This window comes from Symphalangus syndactylus, chromosome 15, assembly GCF_028878055.3.
Source record: "Symphalangus syndactylus isolate Jambi chromosome 15, NHGRI_mSymSyn1-v2.1_pri, whole genome shotgun sequence".
NCBI classification, from domain to species: Eukaryota; Metazoa; Chordata; class Mammalia; order Primates; family Hylobatidae; genus Symphalangus; species Symphalangus syndactylus.
Window position 1 is genome coordinate 12,728,820 of NC_072437.2, and position 27,284 is coordinate 12,756,103.

Genomic DNA, 27,284 nt, shown 5'->3' on the forward strand with positions numbered 1-27,284 from the left:
CATGACAATGACCTGATGAACCAGAAATACCCTTGATGACTGCCCCTTTCCCTAGAAATTTTGGCAAAAACTGCCCCTCACTCTGCAGAACTAAATATGACTGCAGAACTGCCCTGAGCTGCCCCTCCCTGCCTGTGGGGCAGCCCGGCTCTGTAGAGCTGTGCCACAGCTGCTTCAATACAGCTGTTTTCTTCTGCTCCACCACTGGCCCTTGAATTATTTCCTAGACAAAGCCAAGAACCCTCATGAGCCGAGTCCCAAGCTGGGGCTCACCTGTCCTGCCTCAGTGTGACTTTACAACGTCAAGGTCTAGATACTGAACTAAACCAGATTTTTCTTTTTTCTTTTTTTAGACGGAGTCTCACTCTGTGGACAGGCTGGAGCGCAGTGGCGTGATCTTGGCTCACTGCAACCTCCGCCTCCCAGGTTCAAGTGATTCTCCTGCCTCAGCCTCCCGAGTGGCTGAGACTATAGGTGTGTGCTACCACGCCTGGCTAATTTTTCGTATTTTTAGTAGAGACGGAGTTTCACCATGTTAGCCAGGATGGTCTCCATCTCCTGACCTCGTGATCCACCCGCCTCGGCCTCCCAAAGTGCTGGGATTACAGGCGTGAGCCATGAAGCCCAGCCAAATTAAACCAGGTTTTTCTAAGGATCACTTTGTCAATGCAATGTGTGCTTCAGATAAACCCCAGAGAGAAGTGAAACAACCAACCAAATGTGCATATTTGGCATTTGACTTTCAGTAAAGCCATCAAAGACAGCCAGAAACATTGCAACTCAGACGATTGGGAAGTGAAGGTGATGTGCTTGGGGTAACTGCTTTCAGGTATTCAAAATGCTTTTCAACAATGAAGACATTAGATGCAGGTGAAGAGAGGAATAACCTTGTTTTCTTAAAATGTTGAAACAGCAGTGCTTGTAAAATCACAATATGATTGTAGTTAATTTTAACATATGAAATGAAACATCAATATTCTGAGTAGATATGCAGTTATTTTTTCTATTATAAAAGATTGGCCCCTGGCATGGCCATTTAGCAGCTGCATCAGACCTTAGCAAAGATAAAGTCTCCCTGCCTCGATTTCTCCATTTGTAATGTGTGAGTAGAAATAGTTACCTGACTCATAATGTTGTTATGAGAAAGTATGTTAATTCATGTAAGGCACTTAGGATTGAGCTCACTGTAGCAGACTTGTTAAATATTATCATCTTGTTGGTATTGGCTGGTATTTGGGAATTTATGAAGTATTGTAACATTGTGTATTATTATTTTTCTCCTCTGCACATTTGCATATGTTTTCTCCTCCTCTATAGGTTTTGCTTGCCAACCCCTTCCACCAAACTTCTGTAATTTCTCTCTCCTCTGAATACCTATAAATCTAATATTTGAGTTTTGAGTGACCCCAATCACATGTCATATATTTTAAGGCCATGTAGAATAAACACTGGGCGACAATACGATCTAGTCACACTATGTACAGACAACAGAAGAGTCGGATTTGAGACTTGCTTCTGCTCACTAAAATATCTGTCACCTGAAGAAGTCACTTCAAACTTCTTGAGTTTTACTGTGGATGCCCTCCATCCGGTGTCACTGTGAACAGGCTTCTTTCTGCAGCAGCAAAGAGGAACCCAGCATGGGAAAGCATGGGACATCTCAGGAAGAAGGTATTAGGAGGACTTAGACGGTTTAGGGCATGTCAGGTGATTTGGGGAGGGCTTAAGAGTGGAGGCCTTGCTTTGGGCTAGATGCTGTCAGGAAGCAGAACATAGGATGGGCATGGGAATTTCTATAATTGGAGAATCTTAATAAATCTTATTTAGAAGGAGGGAGGACTCGAGTGAAACTAAAGCTGTAATTTATAAGGAAGCTACAGTCCGTCCCATGAGCCAGGATGGAGAGAATGTTGACCATTTCTGTGGTGTGAACAAAGTTTGTGTGTTTGTCTGTGCTCAGGTGTGAATACAGAGCTCGTGGTCCGTCATGGTCACAGAATGGCCTTGTCTGGTGTTGCTGTTCTGTGAAATTGTGTTCAGCTGCAGAGTATCAAGGCCTCACAAGGCAAACTCTGGTGGCAGAGGCAGCTTTTTACTTTCTCAACTATTTTGATATCAATACACTGGGCATAAAATATAATGTTGCAGGATTATAGTAAGGACCAAATTAGACAGGTTTTAAAGTATGTAATGTGGTGTCTGAAAAATATTCAGTACTTAATAAAATTTAGTTTTATTTTGGTGCTGCCTTAGAAATCTGTAGGATACAAAACTCTTTCGACCGCTATTGTGATTCTGGCCCTGATTTTCCTTGATTTTTCCGTTTAAAAGTAATGAAATCAGACCCTCCGTTGTAGGCTCAAATGAGATAGCATTCCTCTTCTGTTCTGTTTACAGTGTCTTTGGGCAGCAATTCTTCAGAATCATGAAATGAACTGAGGTTAATTGCTGATTTTCCCCAAAGTTATGGTGGGGAAGAGGAGGAATTGGGTGTGAAAACATCAGTGAAAATGAATGCTATCACTCAAATAGCAACATGATCATCACAAACATATTTGAGCTTTAATTAGGTGTTCTACCGGGATATGGATTTTATAAAAGGAAAATATAAGATTAATTGCAGGTCAAATCTTGTGGCTCGCACCTGTAATCCCAGCCCTTTAGGAGGCCCAAGTGGGTGGATCACTTGAGCTCGGGAGTTCAAGACAAACCTGGGCAACATAGCAACCTCTCCATCTCTACGAAGTATATGAAAAAATTAGCTGGGCATGGTGGCGCACACCTGTGGTCCTAGCTAATTTGGAGAGCTGATGTGGGAGGATCTTTTGAGCCTGGGAAGTGGAGGATGCAGTGAGCTGAGACTGCACCACTGCACTCAAGCCTGGGTGATAGAGTGAAACCCTAACTCAAAAAAAAAAAAAGAATAATTGTAGTTAAACCAATGGAAACCAGTTGTTCTTTCAGGAATTTCAAAGGAGAGTCTATTTGAAAGCCTTATAATCTGACAGTTATAAGGCAGTCTTTTGAAATGGCTAACAACTTGTTACTGACTTCTGATTGTATTAATCCCTTCTCCATTTATGGTGGTTAAAGTGAGGAGCTGAATCTGCATATAATAAGATATACTGAAATTTTGAAAAGAAAACTGGAAATAACATTGTAAAAGAGACATTGTGTGAAGTACCTACAGCTCAAGGACAAACTGACAAGTGTTTGCTCGTTGAAGACTGAATATTCAAAGACCCATTTTTCTGACACCTGGATTTCTATTTAAATCTATTTCTTATAAATCTTTTGCTACAAAAATCATTGTTGTGAGGGTTTGGCTCCAGGAAACCTAGACGACAGTTTCGTAGTTATTAATATGCTTTATAATTAATATTTAAATTTCCTGGAGCTAAAGCCTTAGAATAGTGAGAAATAGAGCAATCAATTCTATTTGATGAATATGGAATAAGATTTCAAGACTGGTGTGTTTGAGTATATATGTATGGGTTTGCATATAATATTATAAAACAATATGTAAATATACTACTAAAAGAGAATATATAAGCTAACAGTGGAATCTCAATAAATCACTTTTGCATAAACAGCAGGCTGAATTTGTATATTTGAGCCAATTTCTGTTTGAAATAGAAAATCATTTTTTAAACAGGCATATATACATCTCAAATTTATAATTGAATTTACTAGCTGTTAAAATATATTTTATTAAAAAACAATTCGTAAATAATCATTTATTTTGATGTTGGGCTTATTTTCACAGTGAATAATCACAGTGTTCTCTAACAAAAGGCAAATGAGCTTCCTAAATCCAAGTTTTAAATTTAGCAGGGAAAGCGTAGCATTTTCCAGCTTTTGTTGTTGTTGCTTTTTTTAATAAGTGAAAGATTGGTTTGGCCCTGCTCTCAGGTGATGAGGCTGGTTTGGTTGGTGTTTTCTTTCTGATTTTGCATCAGTTGTGAGACTGGGCGGGGGTGTGTGTAGTTGCAAGCCTGTAATCGTGCACAGCCGGACTTGTCTTTCCCTCATCTGTGATGCTGCTTTTTTAGCAAACTGCTCAAGAAAAAACAACATGAATTTGAAAGGTTATGCTGAAGTCAGAATACTTGAACTGCGTTTTATTGTCAATGTGTGAAAGTTAATTTCCTGGATGAAAATGAAAGGTTTAAGAGAGATTAAATGACTTGCTCAAGATTCACACCTAGTTGGTGACTTGGCTTCTATCAGGCAAGCAATTCAGCTTGTTTTTTATTATTAAACTTCCTTTTATCATTAGTATTATTCATCGATGGTTACAATGATTATATATTAATGTTATATATAATATATAGTAATACATTATATTAATGTCATTAATATACCACTATATGATATATAATATGTACATTAATATACATGAGTATATCAAATATTAATAAGTTCCTTAGATTATGCATTAGTTTAGAGCATTTATGACTAATCTCAGATATCCAAATACTGTTCTTATACAAGATAAGATAAAGAGCTGAAACATTGCTTTTAAAGGTTTCATAAAAAAGCACAATATCCTCTAAGGTTTACCTTTTCAAGTGTCATAAAACAATAATAGGGCCTGACGCGGTGGCTCACGCCTGTAATCCCAGCACTTTGGGAGGCCGAGGTGGGTGGATCACAAGGTCAGGAGATCGAGACCATCCTGGCTAACACGGTGAAACCCCGTCTCTACTAAAAATACAAAAAATTAGCCGAGCGAGGTGGCGGGCGCCTGTAGTCCCAGCTACTTGGGAGGCTGAGGCAAGAGAATGGCGTGAACCCCAGGGGGCCAAGCCTGCAGTGAGCCGAGATAGCACCACTGCACTCCATCCAGCCTGGGCAACAGCGAGACTCCGTCTCAAAAAATAATAATAATAATAATACATAATATATTTCATGCTTCTATTAATGGCCAAATATTCCTATGAATATTTACAGTTTTCAAAAGTCATGTAGTGTTTTTATATAGGACAGAACAGGATAGCTTATTACTATTGTTTTCTAATTGCTGAGGCTAATTCATTTTTATGCAGAAAGTAGGATTTCAGAGCAGAAAGGGCTAGCAAGAGTGTGTGGCTTGGGAGATGGTGACACAGGGTGGAGCCACACTGCATTGCATTGGAGGAACATTCAGCTACTTTGAACAACATTTAGTCTTCTAGTTAATGCAGTTAGACATTTTTAAACTTATTTTTCCACTTGGCTCTTCAGTTATCAATTTGACAATCAGGTCTAGTTATTTCCTATGATTTCAATAAATATAGCAGGCTATTGTTTGAAAGAATCTCAATATTAAGAGGCTGAGACAACGTAAGAACCAAAAGGCCTGATTTTGCCACTCTAGAAAAAGTGGCTCTGCGATCCCTACTGTCTTGGGTGTGTTTGCCCTTTTTTTTTTTTATTTTTTTATTTGTAATGGAGAATAAACATCTAGGCATCTAGGACATAATGGGAGATGGTTAAAATAAAAAGCAAAAAAAAGGACGTGATATGGGCTTCTAAACATACATAAACACATTTCTTAACCCTAAGTTTCCTCAATTGCTGTTTCTCATTTAACTTACTTTCCATTAAAAACAACAAGAAAAGCTACCATATAAAATTCATGAATCTCCTCTGGGCTAGTTAGAAACAAATGTCCTCTATTGTAAGTAAATGAAGGAAAGAAAATTTGAAGAAGTCCTATCTTCCTGCTAGATAACCGCTGCCATTTTTTATAGTTAAAAACCTTCAGTTACCTACAAACCTATAGTTACCTACAACCTGCTAACTAGAAAATCCCTAATAAAATGCCTAACCTAGGTCAGCTTAACATGAAATTCTATTACAGATCTGAATAATTATTTTTTCCCTGGAAAACAACTTGGTATCTCCATTCAATGTTGAATGAAGAGTACTTGTGTTTTTCACATGTTCCGTGAAAGAACCAACTATTCAATTAAAGTTTGGCCATACACAAGAAATTCAGCAGTCTTTTTCTTTCATATTTTATCAGTAAAAGAAGATAATTTTTCCTGATAATTAAAAATATTTTCTGAATTATATAATATTTTTAAAAATAGATGTTTCTTTTAAAAGTTCCTATTACTCAACAATTCCACTCCTATGTATATGGCCAGGAGAAATTTAAAAAAAAAGTCAATTCAAAAAATGTCTAAATGAATGTTCATAGCAGTATTATTTACAATTACCAAAAAGTAGAAATGATCCACATGTCCAGCAAGTGAAAAGTGGATAAAGATAAATGGATAAATAAAAATATGTATATGAATATTATTCAGAGAGAAAATGAATTCTGATACCTGTTACAGTATGAACTTGAAAATATTATGCAAAATGAAAGAAGTCATTCACTAGAGACCCATAATTTGTCATTTTATTCATATGAAGTTTCCAAAATAAATAGAGAAAAATGCAGAACAGTGGTTGCCTTGAACTAGGGTGGGTGACTGCTAATAAGTATATGTTTTATTTTAGGGGTAACAAGAATGTTCTAAAATTAGAATGTGGTGGTGGTTGTACAGCTCTGTGATTACACTATAAACCTTTGAATTGTACACTTTAAACAGGTGAACTGTATTATATGTAAATTATATCTCAATTATGCTATTTATTTTGAAATATCTATACTATTTTGTTTTGAAATCTAGTATATTTTTAAAAATCGTATTAGTGAAGGAATAGAAAAAATACATACAGGTAGCTTGACTTCAGGGAAAGATAATTAAATATTGCAATATTTTCTTAAATTAATACTACTTAAAGGCCTTTCTGGACTAAATCAAATCTTTAATTTCTCATATACAGCATTCTCATGTCATAAATTAACAATGACAACAACAAAAATATTCTTGAAGTTTGATATTTTGAGTGATAAGATATTTTACATCACAATTCTTATAAATAATGCCAGTGGAACAACATTAAACATGTTTTAAAGTCTTTAGAACTGTTTTATAACAAAAATTATTATATCAAGTAAATTACCCATAAAGAAAAATTTATTATCACAAGTTCTGTCAGTATTTATTGAGCCTTCATTTTATACTATTTACTTGCATTTATCTGTCACTAGGCAAACCACTCTGCCAATGATGTTCTCTCTCCACTGAGTTTTTAATATGGTGGGAAAACAGATTTGTCCACATACAATTGAGATAATAGGACTAAAATAATTCTCACAATAATATGGAAATAAAACTGGTAAATTCCAAAGTTATGCTCAGCTCTGGAAATTCAAGACTAGTATTCAGTGACCTACTATGAAGCTCTCTTGACCATCTCTGTTTATTTGCCTAAGAGGCACTTCAAGCTTTGCACATGCCTGATGGGACTCCTAATCTCCATTGCCTACCACACTTGTTCTTCTCTCCGTGTTACTTAATTCTTCCTCATTACCGGTTGTCAAGCCACGCATTGTAGTCATCCATGACTTTCTCTTTCTTTCACTCCCCACCTCCAATCTAGTCTACCAGCAGATCCTGCCATCCTTCCTTCCACATAAATCAGCCTCTAATGTTTCTCACCAGGACCACTGCAGTGTTGTCTCTGAGCTTCCAACACAGCAGCTGGAGGGACCCTTCATCACCACATAATAGACTATGTGCCATTCTCTGATTCAAGTATGAAGCTTCCCTTCACACTTGGAATAAAACCCACTCTTCTTTGCCACGCCCTCCAGGCCTGCACCTGCTGCTCCCTCCTCTTGTCCCTGCACTTTACCTCTCCCAGGCCTTCAGCATTCCTCACCAGTGCTGTGCTCTCTGCAGTAATTTCCAACTTTCTGTATTGTCTGCTAGGAACATCCTTCCACATATTCCCATGGTGCTGCCGTCACCCCAGCCAGTTCTCCTCTCCTTGACTGTTACCTGCTCAAAGTCATCCTTGAAGTCCTCAAAGTCATCCATAATCACTGCCCCCCGGAATTTTTCTCCATAGCCTTTACTGCTTCTTGCAATTACAGCAAATACATATTGGTCTATCTATGCACTGTCTGTTTCCTCTGCTAGAGCAAAACCTCCCTGAAGTCAAGGCCCTTTGTGTTGTTTGACACTGGATCTCCCAGACCTGAAACCGGGCTTGGTATACAGTAGGCATTCGCTAAATATTTGTTGAGTAGACAGATGTGTCCAGAGAAATTAAAGAAACATGAGGGCTTGCAGCAGCTTCACCCAGGATGATCTTTTTATCCTAGAATGAACAGAATAAGTTAGAGTGGAAGCAGACGTAATGAGGGAACTGGAGACAGAATACGGAGAAAGACCTGAGTGAAAGGATATGTTATATTCAATAGAAATAGGAGTTTTGGGGGTGAGGTTAGTGCGTAGAATAAAATTGAGAAGTTGAGGTCATATTTAGAGGGTCCTTCAACATCAGTATCAAGAACTTTGAACCTTATGTTACAAACAACATGGAAATGAATAAAGGAATTGGGTTTTTAATAAATTTTATTGTGCACATATGTGGTTTATCACATGATGTTATGGGATATGTAGATAGTAAAATGGATACTGTAATGAATCAGATTAACATATCTGTCATCTCGCATAGCTACTTTTTGTGACAAGAGCAGCTTAAATCTATTTACTTAACAGAAATCCCTACACAATAAACTTTTATGAACATTAATCCTCACTGTACATCCCACAAATCTGCTGTTTTGCATCCTTGGACCTACATCTTCCCATTTCCTCCTCTACTCCCTGCCTATGCGTAAGTGTTTGATTTTTTTTTTTTTTTTTTTTTTTTTTTTGAGATAGGGCCTCACTCTGTAGTCCAGGCTGGAGTGCAATGGTGCAATCTCAGCTCACTGAAACCTCTGCCTCCCAGGCTTAAGGATCCTCCAGCCTTAGCATCCCAAGTAGCTGGGACTACAGGCACATGCCACCACACCCAGAGACAGGATTTCGCTATGCTGGCCAGCTGGTTTAAACTCCTGGCCTCAAGTGATCCGCCTGCCTCAGCCTCCCAAAGTGCTGGGATTACAGGCAAGAGCCACCGTTCCCTGCCTTGATTCTTGATTTCTGTGTGTTTGAGCTCTTTTTTAAAAAAAAACAAAATTTCACATGTAAGTGAGATGATGCAATATTTTTCTTTCTGTGTCTGGCTTTTTTCACTTAGCAAAATGTCTTCTAGATCTACTAATGTGGTAAATGGCAGGGTCTTCTTTTTTTTAAGACTGAATAATACTTCATTACACACACACACACACACACACACACACCAGACACACATTTTCTTTATTCATTTGCCCACGGATGGACGTTTAGGTTGTTTCCATATCTCGGCTTTTGTAAATAATGCTGCAATGAACATAGGAATACAGGTATCTTTACAAGGTAGTAATTGCATCTCCTTTGGGTATATGCCCACAAGAGGGATTACGGGGTCATATGGTAGCCCTAGTTTTATTTCTTTAGGAACCTCCATATTCTTTTTAATAATCACTGTACCAGTTGACGTTCCCACCAATAGTGTATTAAAGTTCCCTTTCTGCCACACCTTGCCAACATTTGTTAACTCTTGTATTTCGTATAAGAGCCATTTTTATGGGTGTGAGGTGATATCTCATAGTGATTTGAATTTGCATTTGCCTGATGATTAGTGATGCTGAGTGCCCTTTCATGTACCTGTTGGAATTTAAAAATCATTTGTTACCTTTTGAACTTTTTTTTTTTTTTAACTTACATTATTAAGCAGTACTAGTTACTGAAGGGTCCATTAAAATGTCGGTCTATTTTGTCTTAACATTTCTGTCTTCTGCAAAGGCCACAGTTTCAAATGCCTTAAAGAATGAACTGGGCAGGAAAACTGAATGAATGAGCTGGCCTGGCTGAAGTTCCTGTGAAAGTAAGCCTGGAGATGGCTTGCCCCACCAAACACCATTCACATTCAATTTTATGTTTTGAGCTTGGTGGTAAACATAACCAGTCTGCTGGTAGAATTGAGCGTGTGGGCTCTGAGCCTGCAAGAGTGCTCTCAAAGCTGAAGTTAACTAACTGGGCTGCCTCTTGGGCTGGATATACTGTGGGATGTGGGGCTGCCTTCTGCGGAACTGTCGCTCTTTGATGGCCATTTTCATAAATACAGAAATGGACAATCTGCACTTCCATTTGTATTTTTTTAAAAGAAAAAATAAATACTCATTACTTAACAGTATCAAAATTAATTCAGCTATATTTCCTGAAAGCTTTTAGGAGGTTAAATTTTACAGAAAAACACAACTATCGGGGGAAACATCTAGATTTAATCATGCGCCTGTTTTCACTTTTCTCTCATGGTCTGAAAAAATATGTAACATCTAGAATGTGTTGTGTAAATGGTTAGAAGAAGCATAATATCTGACGGAAGTTTTCAAAGGTAGGGATGCATCCAAAGCCCCAAGAGGAAGGGTTAAGGAGCTTAGAATGTTCAAGGTAACCTGTGGTGATGGTAACCACGTGGAACAGGTGGTTTCCATGGAGGCATATTCTCATCAAGGCCATCATAGCTCTCATTTGTTTTATGATAGTCATTGAAATCCTTCACTGTAGCTTACCTATCTAAATTAATCACAATTAAGCTAAACAATAATAATCTCTTTGCATATTAAAAATCTACCAAGGAATTTAACTCAGAGGATTATAGGAGAAAGACTGTTTGCATTTGCTACAGGGTGAGGTGCTTGAGGGATGGGGGGTGGGGCCAGAAATCTCAAACGTCTCTTAAAAGTCCCTTTTGGAAACAACATAATATGAACTGTATTTTTCTAAATTTTACACTACAAACAGGAAGACTTATCAAAGTGTTTTTTCTCATATTTTTATTTTCATGACAATTTCCAAAGGATTAATTAAGACAAAGGGTATAATCTCTTTTTTCATTCGGGATAATGCATTCTTTGTATTCTTGACCTTAATGAAACAGGTGCTTAGCAATAAATATAGATTGTTCTGCTAAAAGTTGGGGTCTAAAACCAATCTGCCTGTTGTTCTCAAATATTATCTGCAAATGACAAAAGGTTTATTCAGTCCTTTTAAATGACAGGATATTTTTTCTGACTTCACTAAAACAAAGCCCCAGACAAAAATCTCTTTTCATTTGTTTACCTGAAAAACAATGAAATGAACTTCAGGCGTTCCATCCTTTCAGTTGGATAAATAAATTGTTAGTTGTTGCTATAATACACTAAAAAGACATATTCACATTAAAATAAGTGCCTGAAGTCATATATTTTGCAGAATAGAAGAATGCAAAAACCCCAGTATTCCTTCTCTCTTATTTTCTAATAAATCACCATTTTATTTAACCTCCTTAAACCATACACATTCAACAGAAAGTAAAATTCTGATCCCATCAGTGACAGCTTAAATAATGCACACCCCATGCTTAAAATTGTATGAGGACATTGACTTGGTAAACACATGAAATCCCATTTACCTGATACGTTTGACACTGTGAAAGCAGAGTTTCTCTTTAAAAACTTGTTTATTGAGTCATTGTTCAAAATATTTGCTGCTCCAGCAGCTTAGTTCTTAGCAGACATCTTCATGATGTGACATAATGGAAATAAAAAAAAATCAAAGTGGAAAGAAATGAGAGTTGCAGCAAAGTAATGTTAGGCATTGCTATATTCTGAATGCATTTGCCTGGGTTAGAAATATGATCCCCCACGTTGTGGTGTTGGAGGTGGGGACTTCTGGGGGTGTTTGGGTCATGAGGGTGGAGGCTCAGGAACAGATTAATGCACATACTGGAGTGAGTTCTCCTTTTGCTGTTCTTCCATGTGAGGCCATGACCTTTCTCCTCCTCCAGAAGACACAGTGTCCAAGGCACTATCTTAAAAGCAGAGAACAAACTCGAACCTGCCAGAACCTTGAACTTGGCCTTTGTGACCTCCAGAACTAAAAAAAAAAAATTTCTATTCTTTATTTATTACCCAGTCTCAAGTATTCTGTTATAGCAGCACAAAATGGACTAAGGTATAAAATGATGTGTTAGGACATTAATTTTTACAACAAAAACAAAACAGTGGAGTATTTTTTGCATCCCTGTCCACTTTAGAATTAATATATGTAAAATTGTCAAGCCTTCCAGTGTGCTTTTGCTGACAAGCCCAATTGTAAACTTCTAATCTTATACGTAATAATTGATTCAGTTGACTTATAAACTGTGTGTGATCTGTTTTGATGGGATGATAATTTTGATGCTACTTTTATATCTGACCTTTTCAATGGAATATTAGAATGAGTTTTAAAGATAATGAGTTCCCTCAGAGAAACAATAGAGTTGTCTATCTGCATATTGTTTTAAAATAACAAATAAAAATTGTACTAGATAATAGACATAAGGTAAGGACAAATCTCAAAGTCACCTATAATCTGAAGAAAAGGAGACAATACATACTCATAAAAGAATTTTAGAATAATTAGACAGGATTATGTTAAATTAAGAATAACAAGAAAAAAAGCAAGCCGTAAGGAAGTAACTGGTTATTTTTTCCCTTGGGTCTTCAAATCACTGCCTTCTTTACAGTGTCCTTAATTTTCAGAATGATACTGTAAAAATTATATATTATTGCAATAGTATAATAGTGACTTAAGATCATGTGTGTGGTATATAACCTAGGATTTTGAACCAAAAAGTTGAATTTCTTTTTTTTTTTTTTTTTTTTTTTGAGAAGGAGTCTGGCTCTTTCACCCAGGCTGGAGTGCAGTGGCGCCATCTCGGCTCACTGCAGGCTCCACCCCCCAGGGTTCACGCCATTCTCCTGCCTCAGCCTCCCGCGTAGCTGGGACTACAGGTGCCTGCCACCTCGCCCGGCTAATTTTTTGTATTTTTTTAGTAGAGACGGGGTTTCACCGTGTTAGCCAGGATGGTCTCGATCTCCTGACCTCGTGATCCGCCCGCCTCGGCCTCTCAAAGTGCTGGGATTACAGGCGTGAGCCACCGCGCCTGGCTCAAAAAGTTGAATTTCTGCTATTCTGAGACAAAGTGTCTTCAAAAGGCTTCAATATGGCCTGGCCCAGTGACTCACACCTGCAATCCCAGCAGTTTGGGAGATCAAGCATGAGGATCCCCCAGCCCAGGAGTTTGCGGCTGCAGTGAGCTATGATTGTGCAACTGCACTCCAGCATGGGTGACAGAGTGAGACCCTTTCTCAGAAAAATTAAAAAAAAAAAAAACACACAATGGGAGAAAATTTTTGCAACCTACTCATCTGACAAAGGGCTAATATCCAGAATCTACAATGAACTCAAACAAATTTACAAGAAAAAAACAAACAACCCCATCAAAAAGTGGGCAGAGGACATGAACAGACACTTCTCAAAAGAAGACATTTATGCAGCCAAAAAACACATGAAGAAATGCTCCTCATCACTGGCCATCAGAGAAATGCAAATCAAAACCACAGTGAGATACCATCTCACACCAGTTAGAATGGCCATCATTAAAAAATCAGGAAACAACAGGTGCTGGAGAGGATGTGGAGAAATAGGAACACTTTTACACTGTTGGTGGGACTGTAAACTAGTTCAACCATTGTGGAAGTCAGTGTGGCGATTCCTCAGGGATCTAGAACTAGAAATACCATTTGACCCAGCCATCCCATTACTGGGTATATACCCAAAGGACTATAAATCATGCTGCTATAAAGACACATGCACACGTATGTTTATTGCGGCACTATTCACAATAGCAAAGAGTTGGAACCAACCCAAATGTCCAACAACGATAGACTGGATTAAGAAAATGTGGCACATATACACCATGGAATACTATGCAGCCATAAAAAATGATGAGTTCGTGTCCTTTGTAGGGACATGGATGAAACTGGAAAACATCATTCTCAGTAAACTATCGCAAGGACAAAAAACCAAACACCGCATGTTCTCACTCATAGGTGGGAATTGAACAATGAGAACTCATGGACACAGGAAGGGGAACATCACGCTCCGGGGACTGTTGTGGGGTGGGGGGAGGGGGGAGGGACAGCATTAGGAGATACACCTAATGCTAAATGACGAATTAATGGGTGCAGGAAATCAACATGGCACATGGATACATATGTAACAAACCTGCACATTGTGCACATGTACCCTAAAACCCTAAAGTATAATAAAAAAAAAATAAATAAACCATAAGATAAAAAAAAAAAAAAAAAAAAAAAAAAAAAAAAAAAAACAACTTTATTGTATACATAACTTTTAAACGGAAGACAAGGATTTAGTTCTAATAGCTTATCAACTCCGGAGGTCTATAATTCTCAAAATGTTTGAGAAAATGAATACTTTCAGTATTCATGAATTGTCCTTTAGGTCCTATATTAATAAATTTTATAAGGTGATCATAGGTATGTGTTTTTTTAACTTCTGGAGTTAATTCATTTACAAAAATAATTAAAACACTTAAAAATCAGACATCTCAGTTTTGCTTCTGAGTGTGTTGATCATTTTTTTCCATTGGTGAAGTATCATTGTCATTAGGCTGCATTGTGGTTATGTGTGTGTGTTAGATATGTACTGAACACCCATATAGACACATGTGAATACGCATTTGATGAAGCTCTAATGACATTTAAAATTTTATCACTGCTAATCTACTACTCTTTCTATATATATATATGCATTTTTAATGGTTCTGAATGAAAACTGCGCTTCTAGCTGTTCTCTCAGAGATATTTTTGGATTAACCTGAAAAAATCCCTTTCAGCCTCTAACTTGATGGCCACTGTCAGAATTACTGTTTTCGTTTCCCTTGTCAAAGAACATTGAACTCATTGTCAAAACAATCAAACTAACAAGAATAAAATTCAAACTCCTACTTAATACTTTCATAAGTATGTTCTTTCATTTTCCTTCCCTTCCTGATTGAGATTGTGTCATTTGCCAGGAATTCCTCAGTTCTAAAATTACTTCTTAATTCCACATTGTTCTCCTCCTGTCTTCTTTCCACCATTTTCTCTTTTCAAATTGCATCAACAGATATCTTTCCTTGTGATCATTAATCATCATATTCCCATATCTCTTTCTGCCCAAAACTTGCTTAACCTCCAAAATCACGCCAAAATTCAATTGACTTTTAGGAATCCAAAGCCATTTTTTAACAATGACAGGAAAGCAGACATCTCCAGGGCTTTCTTATTTTCCCCAACATAAATTGTTCTTAAACTGCCACAGTCCTCTCCCAAGCTCTTCAATTCTTTACCGGTAGTTGGCCTGTCATGGATCCATCAATGAGAAGACTCTATGTTTGAACTTTCTACAGTTAGACATGATATCTCCCTGAATTTTTTTGCCATGTGATTCATATTTTCCTGGTTCCCTCATTTTGATATGGGTTACATTCATCACCAGATGTAGCTTTAGGCATCCTTTTTTCTTTACACATAGATTATGTGTACATGATTTGCTTTCTGTGATAGCTCTTAAATTAGATAATATTTCATCTAGTCTAACATCAAACTAATAAAATATCACGTTACTAACTTCATCTGATTTTTTTGGCATGAAAACCAGAACTTATAAGGCATTCAAACAGTATTGTTGTGTTTCATATTCTAACAAGGGCAAAAATTCTGATCATCTGGAAACAATAAAGCTTACAATTATTGACTTTATCTGCATGCATATGGCAGATTTGCTAATTTGTGATTTAGTTGTTTTGTATTTATCAGATGCAGCAAAAACATATTTGGTTATTAATTAAATGCCTCCGTCTACCAGAGGAGCTGTAAGCATATGAAGTTACACAAGGCAGGGCTTCTGACCTTGGACTGTCTGTAATGGATGAGAAAAACCTGTATACACACATATATCTATAATGTCAATCCAATTATAAGATAGCTGTATGCAAAGTGCTATAGGGACACTGGGGATTATTAATTTTGTTTGCTTTTATTTAAAAAGCCTTTATTGATAGAATAGCATTGGATGTGGATCTTAAATCATCCTGAAAGATGTACTTGAAGAAAGTGTACATCAGAGGAATGGAGTAACTTTCCCGAGCATGGCAGATAAACCTGGTGATAAGCACGACCACATTTGTAGAGATGACCATATAGCCATGTAAGATAAATGAAAACACAGCAATATTATATAATGAATAATGATATACATAGGTGTTATGGCTTTAATAAAAATATGTTTAGGTCATTATTTGAAATTATATATTGTTCTATATGACTTTTACATAAACTATGTTTAGATAAAACAGTAAAACTCATATCAGTGCCGATTTAATAGTAATTAAGAGTATAACTAAAATTATATATGTCAAAAATAAGACTTTTTATATTTATTCATTTTCTGAGATATAGCAATTTATTTTAACTTCTTGTTAAACCTTTTATTGGATGTTTAAATTTATTAGGCTGCATATATTATGGAATGATAGTATTGATAAATCTAAGAATTTTAAAAAGAAAAATTTAAAAATAGGACTACTTAAGTAGATAGTGCCTGTATTTAAAAAATTATATATTGCATTCTGTCCATGCTTCAGTAGAATATTTTAAATCTTTGTTTCCTGATATGGTTTGGCTCTGTGTCACCACCCAAATCTCATCTTGAATTCCTACATGTTGTGGAAGTGACCTGGTGGGAGGTAATTGAATCCTGGAGGGAGGCTTTTCCTATGTTGTTCTCGTGATAGTGAATAAGTCTCACAAGATCTAATGACTTTATAACGTGGTGTTTCCCTGCACAAGCTCTTTCTTTTTTGCCTGCTGCCATCCATGTAAGATGTGACTTGCTCCTCCTCGCCTTCCACCATGATTTTGAGGCTTCCCCAGCCACGTGGAACTATAAATCCAATAAACCTCTTTCTTTTGTAAATTGCCCAGTCTCACGTATGTCTTTTTCAGCAGCATGAAAATTGACTAATACATTTCCTTTTCCAATAATGCTTCTGGGGACTGCCTGTAGCCTTTAGCACATCATTTGACATGTTGTGGTAAAACTGAACTTGATTAAACAGAAATTTCACTCTGACTGGCAGCTCTACTCCTACCAGACACTCATGGCACTGCTTCCAGGTGTCAGTCCAGTGTGATGACATCAAGCTAAACACCCTCTCAGCAATAGCATTGGAGCCTGGGATCCTGATGTTTTCATTTACTAGCAACAGCAAGTTTTAGACCTGTAGGAATCAGTTGTCTGCTCTCCAAAAATTTCCATTTACTTTGTATCTACAGGCTTGTTTTGGGAGACCAGCTGTTTGTCGGTCAGGTCCTTTGCATCTATAAACTCATCATACTATTCGTGCCTAAAATGTCTGATATTTTTAACATTTCAAAACACGTTGTATGGTATCTCAAATTGCTCTTTCTCAGGGAAAATACGTTTAAAACCCAGAGATAATTTGAACTTGTTAAATCAAAGGTAGTTTACAATTCTAGTAAAGAAATTGAGAAAGAACAATTTAGCTTGTTTGCCCATTTCTGGTAATATATATTACCAGAATTAAAATATACATATATTTCCACTCTAAAGCAGTCATGTTTCAAAAATATATGTAATTTTATGAGTTTTTGTCATAACCTACACATGGCATTGAACAAAGATGTAGACAGTTCATCCCTCTCAAGTCTCCTTGCCTCTTCAAAGGTCATCAAACACTTTTGGAGAAGCAGCATGTAGGTTTCTGGTTTTTACTCTAGTCATTTTCTTTATTCTTATCCTCAATGAACATCAGATTAGTGAGGGACACTCTTCTTGTCTCAAACTCTGAAAGTATGATTTTAATGCAGATCAGCATTTTAACGCATTTTCTATGGCTGGCAACAATGATAACCATCTTGTCTACAAAGGCTATCTTCTTCCTACCTGTGATTTCAAAAAAAATGATGCTTTATGTTTTGAGGAAACTGAACAGTGACCACAACTTTAACTATGAAAACCTCAACACCACTGGAAATCAAATCACATCCTGTGTAAGTAGTATTGTCTAAAGGGTATACAAGACACTTAGAAGGTTTTTCCAGGGAGGGGTTTGACGTATAGAATTTATAGTCTGTATGGAATTTGTGAACATTCACATGTGTACTTTCTGCCAAGTATGCAGATAAACTAGCAGAGTCTATTTGGCATTGGACGAGATATCAAAAATCAACAATTTTCATTTTATGCTTTCTGTGGTTTCATTAAAATCTTCATAGAAATCAAGATGATGACTTTAATCTCTATTTCTAAATCAAAGTGTACCTAAGAGCTAAGAACATTTTTTCACATTTTTGTTGACATTGTTATTGCTGTAATTTGGTGCATCTCTTTATATACCACAAAAAGCACAATTGTTTGTAGTATCTGACAAAATCAGCTCTACACTATATAGGCCAACACATCTGTTGTCAAAATTTTCCCTTTTGTTCAAACTAGAAATATCTTACTTGCAACTTCTGATGCAGGAAATGTGACTTGACTCAGTTTCATTGAGCAATCAAGAGAATGATGTGATGATGTATCCGTTTGTGTGGTGTGCTCAAACAGTAATGCCTCTATGTCCGTCTGGGAATTGGTGTCCTTTTGGAAGACAAACTCTTTTGCTTGGTTTAGAAGCACTTGCTTGTCTTACACTCTACCCGTGAGACTTAGTCTCCGTATGTGCTTTTACATTCTGTTCTTCACAATGCCCTAACCCAAATTATTTCCATAGATGGTGCAGTATTCTCTGTTTTGGTTCCTTGTTCCCCCGATTCAGTTGGTTGTATGTGTTCTTCTATCTGTCATTAAAAATCACACAGTCGTTTAGCCTTTTACAGAGATACCTGGGTCATTCCCATTTGCACTATTTGAACTTTTAGGAAACGCTGTCATGCTATTTTTAATGTCAGAAATTAAACTAATAACACCTTTATACAAAGTACAGTAGTTAACCCGTAGGTAAAGCAAACAGACTGCAAGACTCATGGTTCCAATGTACTTGAATCTCATTGCTCAGTTATGCAGCAATGAATGATCCATCAGTCTGGACCACAAATCATGGTTGTGAACATCAGGGCCTGGGGACAAACAGCACAAGCAACCATGGAAGGTAGACCATTCTATGCCACGTCTACTCAAAATGAAAAGCAGTGTTGATTTCAGCTCTCATCTTTTCATCTTCCATTTGGGTTTTGCCCTTTTATTCTGTTGCTTTTTTCTCTTTATCAACAAAGTCAGCAAGTGCCTGGTTCCATCCAAGCCATCTCTATTTGGAGCTATTAATGTGAATGATTACACAACCCTTCTGTCTACCTGCCTTTTGGTGTTAGCTACCCAAATTATTGAATTAATTTGTCCTCTTATGACTATCAAAAGGTGATTCTTTTGGTAATTTTCATCTACCAGTTTAAGCATGGCAAGAAGACAAGTGTTGGTCCTATATGAATATTTTTATTATATGTCACAATCATCTGTTTTTATCAGTAGTTCTAACAGTTGAGTCTCAAATCATATCAATTTTCAGAACCACATTTATGAAGTAGAAATAATTTTTAGTGTACTGAAATCAGATCATTAGACCTATGTATAGACAACCAAATTGTTAAATAATGAAAACAATATGTCTTCTGCACAGACCATAGTTGTCTCTAATGCATAGATGTGTGTGCGTGTGTGTGTGTGTGTGTGTATAATTTTGAGAGATGGAGTCTCACTCTTTCTCCCAGCCTGGAGTCCGGTGGTGCAATTATAGTTCATTACAGCCTGGAACACTTGGGGTTCAAGCCATCCTCTCACCTCAGCCTCCTGAATAGCTGGAACTACAGATATGCACCACCACGCATTGCTATTTTTTGTTTGTTTTTATTTTTTTACAGACATGGTTTCACTGTGTTGCGCAGGCTGGTCTTGAACTCCTAGACTCAAGTGATCCTCCTGCGTTAGTCTCCCTGGGATTGCAGGTGCGAGTCACGGCACCTGACCATAATATTTTTGTTTTATTTTTACCGGCAATTTGTTCCAACCCCCTCAGAACTGTAAACTTCTTTATTTCTATACATTCCTAACTGCTCATTTTACTGCGGTCAATATTTTTACAGGTGGAATAAACATAGCATTTCCTTCTGTAGACAGAAGGTGATATAGTTAACCTCATGCACTTTCATCCACTAAGACTCCAAGTCAAATGCCACCACACTGCAGCACACCCAAGACAGCCTGATCTACCTGCTTCCAGGAGTTCACACAATGTACAGGAAAAGGTACAAAGTAAATTTAACTTTCCATTATTTTTTTTTCTGGACTTATTTCTTATTGTACAAAGATTTCCAGACGACTCCTTTTCCATTTCACTCATTCCCATTTCTGCTTTATTGAGCAGCACGGCGCCTCAGCTTTGAAAGTCTCTTGACCAGAGTGATTTTTATTTTCCTCACACATAAAATGGAAATAGAAATATCTTTTTGGGCGTATCAGGGCTATCATGAGAGGATAAAGCCATCAAGCTGTAATAATGGTTATGAAAGCACTTCCAACAATAAAACAGTGGATGATCCACTGTTGCACAAAATTATAGCAACAAATTCTAATTCAGCCACATTTGTTCTTAATAACAGATTGCTCTGTTTTTTCATAATTATTCTACATATTAATATCACTGTGAAGTCATTACAACAGCTGTCTCTTTTTGGTCACAGATGTTTTATTTTCAAAGAAAACAAAATTGTGTACGTTTTTTTTTTCCTTGCAATTCTGATTGAACCAGTTTTATATCTAAAGAACTACAGAAATATCTATTCTTGCCTATCCGTGATGTATAGCCATTATCAAAGTCCTATAAGTTAATCTTTATGAATCACAGTTTATTCCTTTTGGTATTTAAAAAACATCCTATTTACAGACAGCGCAAAACTGATAGAAAAGTAGGAAGAGAGAAAATTAAATAGCCAATTAGAAAAATACTGTAGAATTGCAGTTCCAGAGTATGGATAGGATATCATAGCAAGCTGTTGAGCAAGGCGAGGAAGGCTTCTTTGAGGAGGTGACCATGAACTGAGAGAGGGTTTATGGAATGAGAAAGGTAAGGAATGTAAGGAAGCTGTGGTGCAGGGAAGAATATGCAGCAACAAGAGGACAGTACTGTAGGGTTCGTAGACCGTCAATCTGGTACCATTTCTGGAGCCATTAATTCCTCATATGAGGGTAAGTTTAAGACAGGCTTGTGGCTGGGAACAGTGGCTCACGCCTGTAATCCCAGCACTTCGGAAGGCTGAAGTGGGCAGATCGCCTGAGGTCAGGAATTCGAGAACAGCCTGGCCAACATGGTGAAACCCATCTCTACTAAATATACAAAATTAGCCGGGTGTGGTGGTGGGAGCCTGTAATCCCAGCTACTCGTAAGGCTGAGGCAGGAGAATTGCTTGAACCCAGGAGGTGGAGGTTGCAGTGAGCCGAGATTGTGCCACTGTCCCACTGTCCTCCAGCCTGGGCGACAGAGTGGGACTCTGCCTCACAAAAAAAAAAAAAAAAAAAAAAAAAAAAAACCCAGACAGATTTGTAAAAATGAAACAAGTGTACATTTGGAGCCTACCAGAGTACCTTAAAAGATACAGATGCCCAGACATCTTTCAGCAGGATAATAATAATATTATAATAATTTGAATTATATTATCATTAATATTTAAAATTGTTGATCCTATTATTTCTTCTCTTTTACTCCTATTGTCTGTCTTCAAATTATTTATTTTTAATTTTTACAATAACCTTCTAAGAATTAAATGTGCACTATAATTTATACCATCTTATATTTACTAACGACTTATGGAATGTTGCAAAGAGAGAGAGTGTTGGTGGAGGGCAAAGGTAGTGAGAATATGGCACAAACAAGACATTAAATATGGGGCAAGGTAGAGACAGGTGAGTTTTTTTTTAACAGTAGTTTCTGATGTGGTTGTTTTGATAATGTTCACATTCCAGTTATTACTTCTGCTTCCGTAGTTGTATCATTAATCTTTGCAGGAGTAGAATGATAGGGCTGCCCTCACTCACAGGGTACCTCTGGGGAGATGGATCAGGGATGCTCTTCTAGTAGGCTCAGTCTCTGAATCACTGGACTGCAGCTCCCTGAGTGGGGCCCGAACTCTGCAAACACTATGCAGTTAAAAAGTCAGCATCCTATATGCTTCTGAAAACTGTCATCTCCACAGATATCATTCACTTTTTCCTTTTCATTCTCAAACCTGTAGTCAGTCACCTGGAGGACTTTCTTGCAATGTGTGTCACATCTTGTAACTGACAAAGTCATTTCTATGTGACCCTAGAGGGTAAAATAGGCAAACTCTGTAAGCCTTTATAAATGTTCTGAACCTGGTCTGCCACCACACCTGTACAACCATCCTTTCAGTTGGTTCCATCTCAACTAAGTGTTCCATTGTTCCAGGAATCAGCTCAGGACGTTTCGTCTGCCACAATTTCATGTTTTCTGTCTTCTTGAAACAAACACCTCCAGCTGTAATCCACTGGCTTGTTGGATTTATAAGGAGTTCATCAGATACCTTTAAGATAGAGAACTTTGTGGCTTTTTTGAGTTGAGTGTGGAAGATACATGGCTTAACAGCAAGCTGGGGTAGGGGCACAGGTATCCTTGTTGCTAGAAGGTTTAGTGTCTTGTCTTTGCAGAATATGCAGGAGTTTAGTGAAACTGATTAAATATTCCTATTAGCCTCTCAAGTACATTATGTTATTATTCATCATTTCTTATATTACATTGTGTTTCTACCCAATAAACTTGAAGAGTAAACCCCAAGTGTGTGACGACTATATAGATACTGGCCTTTAAAAAAAAAAGACTTTTAAGTTCAGGGTTACATATGCAGGTTTGTTACATAGGTAAACGTGTGTCATGGGGGTTTGTTGTACAGATTATGTCATCACCCAGGTATTAAGCCTAGTACCCATTAGCCATTTTTCCTGATCCTCTCCCTTTTCCCACCCATCACCCTATGATAGGCTGCAGTGTGTGTTATTCCCCTCTGTGTGTCCATCTAGTCTCATCATTGAGTTCCCATTTATAAGTGAGTACATACAGTATTTCGTTTTCTGTTCCTGTATTAGTTTGTTAGGATAATGGCCTCCAGCTCCATCCATATCCCAGCAAAAAACATCATCTTGTTCTTTTTTATGACTGCATAGTATTCCATGGTATATTTTCTTTATCCAGTCTATCACTGATGGGCATTTAGGTTGATTCTGTGTTTTCGCTATTGTGAACAGTGCTGCAATGAACACATGCGAGTGTGTGTCTTTGTAATACAACAACTTGTATTTCTTTGGGTATATACCCAGTAATGGAATTGCTGGGTTGAATGATAGGTTCTGTCTTTAGGTGAGGAATTACCATACTGTCTTCCACAATGGTTGACCTAATTTACTCTCCCATCAACTGTGTGTAAACATTCCTTTTTCTCCACAACCTTGCCAGAATCTGTAATTATTTAATAATAGCCATTCTGACTCGTGTAAAATGGCATCTCATTGTGGTTTTGATTTGCATTTCTATAATGATCAGTGATGTTGAGATTTCTGTCAGATGGTTGTTAGTTGCATGTATGTCTTCTTTTGAGAAATGTTCATATTCTTTGCCAGCTTCTTTTATGGAGTTGTTTTTTTCTTGTAAATTTGTTTAAGCTTTTTATAGATGCTGGATATTAGACCTTTGTCAGATGCATAGTTTGCAAACATTTTCTCCCATTCCATAGGTTGTCTGTTTACTCTGCTGATAGTTTCTTTTCCTATGCAGAAGCTCTTTAGTTTAATTAGATCCCATCTGGTACCTTCATCATTAAATCTTTGCCCATGCCTATGTTCTGAATGGTATTGCCTAGGTTATCTTCCAGGGTTCTTACAGTTTTGTGTTTTACATGTAAGCCTTTAATCCATCTTGAGTTAATTTTTGTGCATGGTGTAAGGAAGTGGTCTAGTTTCAATTTTCTGCATGTGACTAGCCAGTTATCTCAGCACCATTTTTTGAATATGGAATTCTTTCCCTATTGCTTGTTTTTGTCTGGTTTGTCAAAGACCAGATAGTCTGAGGTCTTATTTTTGGGTTCTGTATTCTGTTCCATTGGTCTGTGTGTCTGTTTTTATACCAGTACCATGCTGTTTTGATTACTGTAGCTCTTTAGTGTAGTTTGAAGTTGGGTAGCTTGATACCTCCAGCTTTGTTCTTGTTTAGGATTGCCTTGGCTATTCAGGCACTTTTTTGGTTCCATATAAATTTTAAAGCAGTTTTCTCTAGTTCTGTGAAGAATGTCAATGGTAGTTTAATGGGAATAGCATTGAATCTATAAATTGCTTTAGGCAGTATGACTATTTTAATGATATTGATTCTTCTATCCATGAGCATGGAATGTTTTTTCCCATTGATTGTGTCATCTCATCTCAGATTACTTTGAGCAGTTATTTGTAGTTCTCCTTAGAGAGAGCTTTCACCTTCCTAGTTAACTGTATTCCTATGTATGTTATTATTTTTGTTGCAACTGTAAATGGGAGTCCATTCATGATTTGGCTCTCAGCTTGACTATTATTGGTGTATAGGAATGCTAGCAATTTTCGCACGTTAATTTTGTATCCTCAGACTGCTAAAATTGTTTTTTAGCTTAAGAAGCTTTGGGGCTGAGACAATGGGGTTTTCTAGATATAGAATTCTGTCATCTGCAAACAGGGATAATTTGACTTCCTCTCTTCTTATGTGAATGCCCCTTATTTCTTTATCTTGTCTGATTGCCCTGGCCAGAACTTCCAGTAGTATGTTGAATAAGAGTGTTGAGAGAGGGAATTCTTCTCTTGTGCCAGTTTTCAAGGGGAATGCTTCCAGTTTTTGCCCATTTAGTACAATATTGTCTGTAGTTTTGTCCTATATGGCTCTTATTATTTTAAGGTATGTTCCTTCAATATGTAGTTTATCAAGACTTTTTAACATAAAGGGATGTTGAATATTATTGAAAGACTTTTCTGCATCCTTTGAGCTATTCATGTGGTTTTTTGTCTTCAGTTCTGTTTATGGGATGAATCACATTTATTGATTTGTGTATACATCCAGCATCTCTGGAACACAGCTAAGACAGTATTAAGGGGGAAATGTATAGCACTAAATCCCCATATCAAAAAGTTAGGAAGATCTCAAGTTAATAACCTAACATCACAACTAAAAGAACTAGAGAACCAAGAGCAAACAAATCCCAAAGCTAGCAGAAGACAAGAAATCACCAAAATCAGAGTGAACTGAAGGAGATAGAGACAGGAAAAAAAAACATTCAAAAGATCAACGAATTCAGGAGGTGTTTTTTTGAAAAAAGTTAATCAAATAGGCCACTAGCTAGCCTAATAAAGAAGAAAAGAAAGAAGATTCAAATAAACACCATCAGAAATGATAAGGGGGATATTACAACTGACCCCACAGAAATACAAACAACCATCAGAGAATATTATAAACATCTGTATGTGTATAAACTAGAAAATCTATAAGAATTTGATAGATTCTTAGATACATACACTCTCAAGACTGGACCAGAAAGAAATTAAAACCCTGAACAGACCAATAACGAGTTCTGAAATTGAGGCAGTAATAGCCTACCACCAAGAAAAGCCCAGGACCAGACAAATTCACAGCTGAATTCTGCCATATGTACAAAGAGCCAGTACAATTCCTACTGAGACTATTCCAAAAAATGGGAAAAAGGGGAGTGCGCCCTAACCCATTCTATAAGGCCAGCATCATCCTGATACCAAAACCTGGCAGGGGCACGACAAAAAAAGACAACTTCAGGCCAATATCCTTGATGAAAATTTAATGCAAAAATCCTCAAAAAAATACTAGCAAACTGTATCCAGCAGCATATCCAAAAGCTTATGCACCATGATCAAGTAGGCATCATCCGCAGAATCCAAGGTTGGTTCAACATAGGCACTCTTTTTAAAATTTGTTATAGGTAAATAACGAAATCTCGCACAGTGTTTATCAAGCAGTGGATACACATGTCCACTCCGTAGGTCTTGTGCATGGCATAACTGTGTGATGCACACCCTAATGTATTTTAAGTAATCAAAGTTTTCAAACTGTTGGTCATAAATCCCCATTTTTTAAAACAAAAGTCTTCTATTTATTTGTAAGTACCTTATCAACAATGTATTCATCATCCAGAAGAATAAGATATGCCCTGACACTTGGAAAGTTGTTTGCCAAGTGATATCTGTGTGGGATTGCGAGTGAAAATTACCAGTGCTTTGCCCATTCTTAGTTATTCCAGATAATTTTCAAATATTAATATTGTCCATTTAGAATTCAATGTCCATGTACTTAAAAATAAGACATTTTGTGTGTTGTGGCAAACATGTCATGATGTGTGTGAGAGTAGATGGTAGATGATGCTCCTCAGCCACGGGTGGTCTGGAACTCATCAGATGATGGGAGTCGTCTGAGGATACACAGACAGAAGCTGAACTGAGGAATTCATGTCTATAACTATATCATGTTCTACTTTATGTATAATGAGGTCTCTCTGTTTACAAGTTGCTAGAGGCCTTACCAAAATTAGGTTTCAGAATGTTTATGGACAGATAACTCTTTGTAGACTTTTAGTGAAGTCTTTGTATGGAATATATTAAGAAAATAATTGTACTGTTTCTCAAAAAAAGTTTACTTCCATGAAACATGATAAAAAATGAACTCCCTTCAATATCCAAAAGCAGGGAGTTGAAATATTATATGAAAAGAAGGGAATGAGGAGAAGCAAAGAAAGGCCGCATTCATTTTTGTGCTTCTTTCTCAGGAAAAATCAGATTGGAAAGAAGAAGTGAGAAATTAAAACTGAAGCATCCTTATGTCACCTTGTGTGCCTCCATTTTCTGCTAGTCTTTGGCTGGCTCTTCCCACATCCCATGTGAGAGCAGCAAGGTTCACCTACTGCAGCCCAAGACATATCACTAACGTAAGAGGGCATCTAGCATCTCTGTCCCCTGATATCCAGACCTGCTCTGTAGCCTCAGAGATGTGGGGATCTGGAAAAGAGGGAGATTTGGGCCACGGTTTAATACAAAAGCTGCTTCTTCCTAGATTTTTCAGATCTTGCTTTCCCTGTTCACCTACCGGCAACTCTTTCTATGATCTTTCCCCTAAGAATTCCTTTCAGCTAAAAAGTGAAGGTCTTTTTTCTTCACCAGTTAGTAATTATGAGATGAGTCTGGTACACATCAACCCAGGTCCTGGAGAAAAGGCCCATAGTGTCCAGTCAGTTTAGCTCTGTTCCGATCCATGAGGACAGGTGAGTATCTTGTGTGTGTGCAATCTTGGCCAAGAGGAAACCGAACCTT

At 37.3% G+C, this 27,284-nt stretch overlaps 1 protein-coding gene and 1 long non-coding RNA gene across 3 annotated transcripts in view; both read left to right on the forward strand.

The window, feature by feature from the left end:
- NALF1 (NALCN channel auxiliary factor 1) overlaps nucleotides 1-27,284 on the forward strand; it is a 713,496-nt gene that overhangs the window by 365,316 nt on the left and 320,896 nt on the right. The gene's annotated exons all lie outside the window — the stretch shown is intronic.
- On the forward strand, nucleotides 4,415-27,028 carry LOC129463501 (uncharacterized). Its single transcript, XR_010115902.1, has 2 exons — nucleotides 4,415-10,669; nucleotides 15,903-27,028. It is a non-coding gene; the product is annotated as an uncharacterized lncRNA (long non-coding RNA).